Source organism: Terrapene carolina, unplaced genomic scaffold (assembly GCF_002925995.2).
Source record: "Terrapene carolina triunguis isolate 2854851 unplaced genomic scaffold, T_m_triunguis-2.0 Scaffold495, whole genome shotgun sequence".
Taxonomy (NCBI): Eukaryota; Metazoa; Chordata; order Testudines; family Emydidae; genus Terrapene; species Terrapene triunguis.
The window spans coordinates 2,551,544-2,560,970 of NW_020664846.1; the positions used below are offsets into that span (position 1 = coordinate 2,551,544).

The 9,427-nt window shown below is 42.6% G+C and overlaps 1 protein-coding gene across 1 annotated transcript in view; it reads left to right on the forward strand.

The window, feature by feature from the left end:
* The window catches only part of GPATCH8 (G-patch domain containing 8), an 88,554-nt gene that overhangs the window by 476 nt on the left and 78,651 nt on the right, over window positions 1–9,427 (forward strand). The gene's annotated exons all lie outside the window — the stretch shown is intronic.

Here is a 9,427-nt window from a genome sequence, read left to right on the forward strand (position 1 = left end):
GGGGGGGGGGGGCGGCGGCCTCTGCGCCCTTCTGCGCCCCCCTCTCCGAGGCCAACGTGGGGGGGGGGTGGCCTCTGCGTCTTGTCCCCTGAGCACCTCTGCGCTCTTCTGCCACCCCCCCACCCGCACCTCTGGAGGCTCTTTGGTCACTAACTCCCCCGCCTCTGGAGCCCAGCGTGGGGGAGAATTCATCTCCTTTTCTCCCTTTCCTGCAGAGAATCTAATGGGGCAGGGGCATGTACTGTCCTCTTTCCCCTTCTCCTCCCCACAGAGAACCCAGTGTGAGGGATTTGCTGGCCTCTGCACTCTTCTTTCAAGCTGACCCCGGGGGGAGGTTGGGGGGGTCCACACTTCTCCCTTGCGTCCTGAAACTCATCATGGAGTTCACTAGTCTGTACACTCTTTCCCCTGCTCATTCTGGACCCTTTAGTATGTATAGGTATCACCGGCCTCTGCTCCCCCCATCTCTTCCCTCTCAGGCCATGATATTGGAGGATTGGAATCATTGTCCACTGCAGTGGCTTGAGAGTTCCCGTGTCATCTTTCCAAATCCTGGTTTTCAGTCCTAAGAGACATTCCAGCTGTCCAGCCAGTGATTCTCCCAGGATAGGGGCACTAGCTGCTTGGAGAGGGTCAGTGTTGATGTGGGGTAGGGAGGGGGTTAGAAGTGGTGCTTCAGAAATGTGTTACCTAATCTGGTTTTTTAATTATTTACTTGATCCTTTGTCTGGCTTTTTAGTACTTGATTTTTTTATGTTGGTTTAAATGTTTGCTGCTTGAGTGCCATGGTAGTGAGATGCTTTATTAATAACATTCTCATGAATTCTATACATTACATCATCTGAGGACAGACATTTCCAGAGGGAAGCTATCACTGGGTATGCTTGTCTGTTGATTGAAGTTTCTGGAATAGGGGTAAATAATTTAGGGTTTTTTTTCTTTTCTTGGAAATGTTAAGCATTCATGTACAAAACACTGTATATTAGCTAGATATCTTTCTGAAATGAGCCTTAAAAATCTGTCAGCACTTGCTCTTTTAGATATCTTACTGTTGAGCAATGTCACTGTGGAAAATATTGAATAATAAGACTAAATAGAGTTTGCCTGTTCCCTGCATAAAATGAAACCTCTGAATCTCAAAGAAACTACTGCATTACTGCTGCATATCCTGGCAACAGTAATTTGGGTCAGGGGATGAATACTGGCACTGAATTTTTTTCATCAGACTGCAGGTTCTTTTTTTAGAGGAGTATGAAAATAGCTGTGTTCAGGCAACCAGATTAAGAGGGATTTGGGATCTTTAGGTAACGGGCAGTAAATGGAAAATGCAGTTTAGCATAGATAACTGTTAAATAAGTCTGACAGTGCTAGAGCAAAAGAGAGTATACACAGGAACATTTATGCAGTATATTGAGCATGAAAACAATGGTTGAAAATCCTTGCAGTTATGAGCCTTCTGTAAAAATGATACTGGGATTTATTAACAGAGAATTCAGCTCAAAATAAAATTACTGTGCTTTGTGCCCTAATGTAAAATATGGTCTTTCACTTTTGAATTCTCTTTCATTGGGTGGGGTGGAGAGTTTTTGGTGAAGAACGTGTAACCTGGGATTATTATAATTTTTAACAGTATACTTAAAGGCTAAAGAGGGGTAAGCTGCTTCTCATCCTAGAGGATGGCAAGGTGACCTAACGAAAGAATTCAAATTATAAAGGGGTTTAATAAAGTGGAACAAGACTTCAGAAATTTAACTTTGCAGATGGAAGGAACTTAAACTAGGAATGGGTACAATTTAAACATTAGGAAATTAAAATTATTGAGGAATTAAGATAGAATTCTTTAAACTAATATAGCAAACACATACTGAAACAGTTTAAGGGTTGGTAAACATCTTTGTGAAGAGAAGACCTAAACATTGACAGTGAAGTTATTCAGAAATTCACTCATCTTAGTTTCTCCTTCAAAACCAACAGATTAGAATGTGTTTAAACTGGCTTTCTTCTTTGATCATTTTGATTCTGTTATTCATGATGAATGCTACAACAGATCAGGATTTCTAAGGAGAGGCTGTTCAGTTTCCTGACTGGGTTACCTAACATTCTCATCTGCTTCTCAACTTGTTTCCTGCTTTCTTACAGAATGGTATTTACACTTCTATTTGGGGAAAGCAAAAAGAAACCTTCGCTGTTTCTCCAGCTGTCTTCAGCATGTGCTAAGGTCCCTAACCTATGGGGAAGAGCATTCTTTATTCTTGTATAAAAATTAATTGATTCATTCATTCCGTAAAATTAACATTTGCTGCCATATGTGAAACTGAATTTTTAATACAGTTTGAAAGTAAATGAATATGTATTTTTAAAAAGAAATTGGCATTATTGTTTTGCAGGAAATGACAATTGGTATTCCCTAGCGGAAGCATAATGAAAGATTCTAGTTTATAATAAAACGTATAATAATTATTCAAGGTGAATGTCAATTAGAAAGCATATATTGATTTTTATGTTTGAGGTCATCTTTATGTTGATTTAAGGTTCTTGAAATGGTGTTTTGCACTTATATAATACTGCCTTTCATCCAAGAATCCTGAAGCCTCTATAAACAACAGATCAAAACCCACACAAATCTAGTTAATGCATTATTAAGATTACACATGTAAAAACAACCAGGAAATACAACAGTAATTCAGTCATGCTATGTATCCTGTGTATATAATTGTATGTTTTACTAGCTTAACATGTTTTATGTATGTGTTTAGAAACAAAAAGAATGGAAAATAAAATGTGCAAACCTAGTTGACTTGACTTTGCTGTTGGATCGTCAGCTCTTGCATTTTCTTACTTTTTGTAAATTTTAACCGTGTGCTTTAAATGCTTCATTAACATAGGTTTTTTTCATAATTTTCTTGTTTTCTTAATTTAAAAATTAAAAATACTTAATATTTAAGCAATCCAATTAGACTTTCAAGTTCCTTTCTGGGGGTGATGGGTGGGCTGAATTTCAACCTTTGGTTGGAGGCAGATTTTTATTTATCTTTTGAAAGCCATGTAGATCATGGAAAAATATTGCAGAATTCAGCCGAAAAATTGTTCAGACCCTAAAATCATGGGTTCCACAATTTTTTCTGTGCTTGCAGTTTTCTTGCTTTCCTGTTAAGGAAGGATTTTTGACGTCAGTGAGACAGCTTCCTTCATGAAAATTGTCTCAGCAAGTTCTGTTACTGCTTCATTCCCCAGTTCTGGTCATGCTGGGAAAATGTGTAGTAATGTCAAAAAGGAGGCAGATCTCCATTAACCATCTGCTAAAATCAGCTGATCATGCTCAGAAATCATTATTCAGTCACAATTTTATTTTCCTATAAAACTAAGAAAAGACACTAGTCCTTAGTGAGGACTACATCCATGCCAAGTTTCTAGCTCCAGCCACTTTTGCTGCAGCCCTGCTTAAAAAATAAAGGGAGGTTAGCGTTATTGTTAGTGTGGTAGAACTATTTTTCCTAGCCTCTCCCAAAAATTGCAAATTGATGGAGGAATTTTCTCTTATGCCTTTAAACTTACGCACCCATCCACCACCTCCAAGGGAATCAGTCGACTTTGGAAAGAGACCTAGCATGGAATAATTCGGCCTCTCAGTTGGAGGTTACAGAAAACTGAGATTATGAAAGTGGATGGCTATAAAAGAAAATTATATTCATGGGGGGAAAATGAGGTGAAGTGTCTGGACCAAGGTCACACTGAATTGGTGGCAGAGTGGGGAATATTGCCCAGGAATCCTGATTCCTAGTAGTTTGTTCTAATCACATCCCTCCTTAAGAATGTGTTTCATATTAAGACATTTAGTCTTGTTTATCGTTTCTCAGTTGCACTCATCTTTAGCGTTCAAGATAACTGCATCTGATGAAAGCATGTTTCTACATTTTTTTTCTGAACTCTGATTAGGGTCATTCCATGTATAAGATTGGGGTGGAGTAAACTCAGTTGAAGAGGAAGCAATTCAATATTTTCAACCTTTTAATTGCAAAATATACTGTGAAAAGTTACCTTGTAGTTGAGTATATGTAAAAACACGCAGCGGTCTGCACTTTCTTAATTTTCGATAAGCAATTTTCAATAATGACCTTAGAATCAAAAAGAGAAGAACTTCCTTCCCTGATTGCTATAGTGTGGTAGCTAACTTACTTTGTTCTAAATACTCTCTTTAGAGGTCTATCTTCACTACTGGTTCCAATGGCCATTTAAAAAGTCTTTCACAGAGGTGTGCAGCAACAAGAACAGATTAGTTTCAGGATCTATGCATCTCTGTACTGTACAAGTGGGTCTTAGTTAAAAATCTACAGTTTATTTTGTTGAGCACTGCATTGCCTGGCAATTTAGAAAGCCAAATGCCTGGATTTTTGCTGGGTGCCTTTGTGCGTGGATTGTTCTCCAACCAATTTAATCTTAAACAAATATTTGAGATTTGGGGCCGAATTCTCTGCTAATGTTAGCAGGTGCAACACTATAGCCATCAATAGAGTTTATCAGCTAATACTAGCTGTCAGTTTGGCCACTTGTCGTTACTACTCCTGTGGTGCCATAGTTGAGCTTGATAAAGGCAAGACCTTGCGCCAAAGATCAAACAATCTAAAATAGGCATTGAACAGCATGGGATGATAAAAGTGAGAGGGGGTCATGGAGGAGGCCCTGAGACTTGGCTGTGAGCAGCTTATTTGGGATCTTGGTGATAGTCTTAAAGTGGAGCAGGCAGAAGCCACATTGCAAAAGATACTGAAAAGAGTTGAGAGAGGAAGTGGAGGCAGTGGAAGTATGTAAGAGGGGATAGGTCAAGGGAATACTTAATGGGTTGGAAGAGGACAAGAGGGATACTCTGGAGTTAGAGGAGGCCAAAGGAAGATGGGTGTGTGAAAAGGAGCAGTATAGGAAAATTCTCTGTAAATTGTATCTTTTTTTTTTTTTTTTTTTTTTCTTGGAAAGAAATTGGAGGGACTCTCCAGTTGGCATGGAAGTGGGGCATTAGATCGACAATAGAGCAGGGGTTCTCAAACTGGGGGTTGTGAGGTTATTACATGGGGGGTCGCAAGCTGTCAACCTCCACCCCAACCCCACTTTGCCTCCAGCATGTATAATGGTGTTAAATACATTAAAAAGTGTTTTTAATTTATAAGGGGGGGGGGTTGCACTCGAAGGCTTGCTATGTGAAAGGAGTCACCAGTAAAAAAGTTTGAGAACCACTGCAATAGAGGGTTGGAGTCAATGAAGGAAGGGTAGGTATAAGTCAAGAGAGCTGCTTAGCATTTTACAATTGACAAAGGAACAAATGTAGAGGAAATCTGCATGATCTTTGGGCTTTCTTTGTAGATGCTCTGCAGAGGAAATGGATTAAAGAGGAGGGTTGGAATTGGGGATTGTTAGATGCACAGAGTGAAAGATGAGCAAAATTGTTGACTGAGGGTGGAAAACATAGCTAAATGTTGGAGGGAGGTCAGTTCAAGAAGGACTGTGCTGAGAGCAGGAGAGTAATAGAAGATATTAATAGACTGGAAGTTGTGGAAAGATAGCTTACTGGGGTGTGTGGAGGAGCAGGGTTGCTGAGAGAGATTGGTGCCAACTCAGAAATTGATAGATCAGAGGGACTATGATGCTGGATGAAGATGCAGTTGTGTGACTGAAGTGATGGCTGCAGGAGTGGGCTGAGAGCTGACTAGCATGGAAGCAGAAGTTTCCTGGAGGGGAGGAAAAGAAGGGGGGCAGCTGGTGTCAGGAAGAAAGAGCCAAGCACACAAGTGGATGTTATTCCTTGACTTTAGCAAAGCTTTTGATACGGTCTCCCACAGTATTCTTGCTGCCAAGTTAAAGAAGTATGGGCTGGATGAATGGACTGTAAGATGGATAGTAAGCTGGCTAGATCGTCGGGCTCAACGGGTAGTGATCAATGGCTCCATGTCTAGTTGGCAGCCGGTTTCAAGCGGAGTGCCCCAAGGGTCGGTCCTGGGGCCGGTTTTGTTTAATATTTTTATTAATGATCTGGAGGATGGAGTGGACTGCACTCTCAGCAAGTTTGCCGATGACACTAAACTAGGAGGCGTGGTAGATACACTAGAGGGTAGAGATCGGATACAGAGGGACCTAGACAAATTAGAGGATTGGGCCAAAAGAAACCTGATGAGGTTCAACAAGGACAAGTGCAGAGTCCTGCACTTAGGACGGAAGAATCCCATGCACAGCTACAGACTAGGGACCGAATGGCTAGGTAGCAGTTCTGCAGAAAAGGACCTAGGGGTCACAGTGGACGAGAAGCTGGATATGAGTCAACAGTGTGCTCTTGTTGCCAAGAAGGCTAACGGCATTTTGGGCTGTATAAGTAGGGGCATTGCCAGCAGATCGAGGGACGTGATCATTCCCCTTTATTCGACATTGGTGAGGCCTCATCTGGAGTACTGTGTCCAGTTTTGGGCCCCACACTACAAGAAGGATGTGGAAAAATTGGAAAGAGTCCAGCGGAGGGCAACAAAAATGATTAGGGGTCTGGAGCACATGACTTATGAGGAGAGGCTGAGGGAACTGGGATTGTTTAGTCTCCAGAAGAGAAGAATGAGGGGGGATTTGATAGCAGCCTACAACTACCTGAAAGGGGGTTCCAAAGAGGATGGAACTCGGCTGTTCTCAATGGTGGCAGATGACAGAACAAGGAGCAATGGTCTCAAGTTGCAGTGGGGGAGGTCTAGGTTGGATATTAGGAAACACTATTTCACTAGGAGGGTGGTGAAGCACTGGAACGCGTTACCTAGGGAGGTGGTGGAGTCTCCTTCCTTGGAGGTTTTTAAGGCCCGGCTTGACAAAGCCCTGGCTGGGATGATTTAGTTGGGAATTGGTCCTGCTTTGAGCAGGAGGTTGGACTAGATGACCTCCTGAGGTCCCTTCCAACCCTGATATTCTATGATTCTATGATCAGTTGGAGGAATGATTGTGGAATGAGAGAAGGGAGGGAGGCATTGAGAGCTGCAGGAGAATAGGGCCTGAAATGGTTCCTGCATCCTACAGGGCAGGGGAGTGAGAAGAGTAGCTGGGGAAGCTGTCAAGGGGACTGAAGGAATGGAAAATGTAGATTGTAAATTTTAATGGCTTTATTGGAAATAGGGCAGAAATTCCAGAGAGAGCAGGAAATAGGTTGGGCTGGGGGACTGACAGCACAGGCATAGTCTGGGATTCAAACTAAGAATGGAGCCAGTGAGGTGAGTGTGTTAGCAGAGAGGAATCTGAGAGGTTTGTCTATGTAATGTAACATAAATAATTCCAAGATATGTATTGATTAAAAAAACGAGGAGTCCGGTGGCACCTTAAAGACTAACAGATTTATTTGGGCATGAGCTTTTGTGGGTAAAAACCCCCACTACTTCAGATGCATGGAGTGAAAATTACAGATACAGACATAGATATACTGACACATGAAGAGAAGGGAGTTACCTTACAAGTGGAGAACCAGTGTTGACAAGGGGATTTCAGTCAGGATGGATGTGGTCCGCTCCCAATAATTGATGAGGAGGTGTCAATACCAAGACAGGGAAAATTTCTTTTGTAGTGAGCCAGCCACTCCCAGTCCCTTTTCAAGCCCAAATTAATGGTGTTAACTTTGCAAATGAATTGTAGCTCTGCAGTTTCTCTTTGAAGTCTGTTTTTGAAATTTTTTTTGTTGAAGGATGGCTACTTTTAAATCTGTTGTTGAATGTCCAGGGAAATTGGATATTTTGGGCTGTATAAGTAGGAGCATTGCCAGCAGATCGAGGGACGTGATCATTCCCCTCTATTTGGCATTGGTGAGGCCTCAACTGGAGTACTGTGTCCAGTTTTGGGCCCCACACTACAAGAAGAATGTGGAAAAATTGGAAAGAGTCCAGCGGAGGGCAACAAAAATGATTAGGGGGCTGGAGCATGTGATTTATGAGGAGAGGCTGAGGGAACTGGGATTATTTAGTCTGCAGAAGAGAAGAATATGGGGGGGATTTGATAGCTGCTTTCAACTACCAGAAGGGGGTTCCAAAGAGGATGGATCTAGACTGTTCTCAGTGGTAGCAGATGACAGAACAAGGTAATGTCTCAAGTTGCAGTGGGGGAGATTTAGGTTGGATATTAGCAAAAACTTTTTCACTAGGAGGGTGGTGAAGCACTGGAATGGGTTACCTAGGGAGGTGGTGGAATCTCCTTCCTTAGAGGTTTTTAAGGTCAGGCTTGACAAAGCCCTGGCTGGGATGATTTAGTTGGGGACTGGTCCTGCTTTGAGCAGGGGGTTGGACTAGATGACCTCCCAAGGTCCCTTCCAACCCTGATATTCTATGATTCTATGAAGTGTTCTCCTACTGGCTTTTGTATGTTCCCATTCCTGATGTCTGATTTGTGTCCATTTATTCTTTTACGTAGAGACTGTCCAGTCTGGCCAATGTACATGGCAGAGCGGCATTGCTGGCACATGATGGCATATATCACATTAGTTGATGTGCAGGTGAATGAACCCCTGATAGTGTGGCTGATTGTTGGGTCCTCTGATGGTGTCGCTAGAGTAGATATGGGGACAGAGTAGGCAATGAGATTTGTTTCAGGGATTGGTTCCTGGGTTAGTGTTTCTGTGGTGTGGTGTGTAGTTGCTGGTGAGTATTTGCTTCAGGTTGGGGGACTGTAAGCGAGGACTGGCCTGCCTCCCAAGGTCTGTGAGAGTGAGGGATCGTTTTCCAGGATAGGTTGTATATGGTTGATGATGTGCTGGAGAGGATTTAGCTGGGGGCTGTACGTAATGGCCAGTGGTGTTCTGTTAGTTTCCTTGTTGGACCTGTCCTGTAATAGGTGACTTTGGGTACCTGTCTTGCTCTGTCAATACAGTGGAGTCGCATCATAGGCACATTTAACTTATGTGATTTTTAACTATACGCGCTCGGCAAAACAAAACAAAAAAAAAAAAGAGAGAAATAGCAATTTAAATACTGTACCTGTAGTGCGGGCGATTCTGCCCACCATTCCACTCAGAGCGTTTGATTATATGCGATTTTCGCCTAACTCGCTGACTTCAGAACCTAACCCCCGCATAAGATGTGACTCCCCTCTGTTTCCTCACTTCCCCAGGTGGGTATTGTAGTTTTAAGAATGCTTGATAAAGATCTTGTAGGTGTTTGTCTCTGTCTGAAGAATTGGAGCAAATGCGGCTGTATCTTGGGGCTTGGCTGTAGGCAATGGATGGTGTGAGGTGTCCTGGATGGAAGCTGAAGGCATGTAGGTAAGTATGGGGGGAGGGATAGCTCAGTGGTTTGAGCATTGGCCTGCTAAACCCAGGGTTGTGAGTTCAATCCTTGAGGGGGGGCCATTTAGGGATCTGGGGCAAAAATCTGTCTGGGAATTGGTCCTTCTTTGAGCAGGGGGTTGGACTAGATGACCTCCTGAGGTC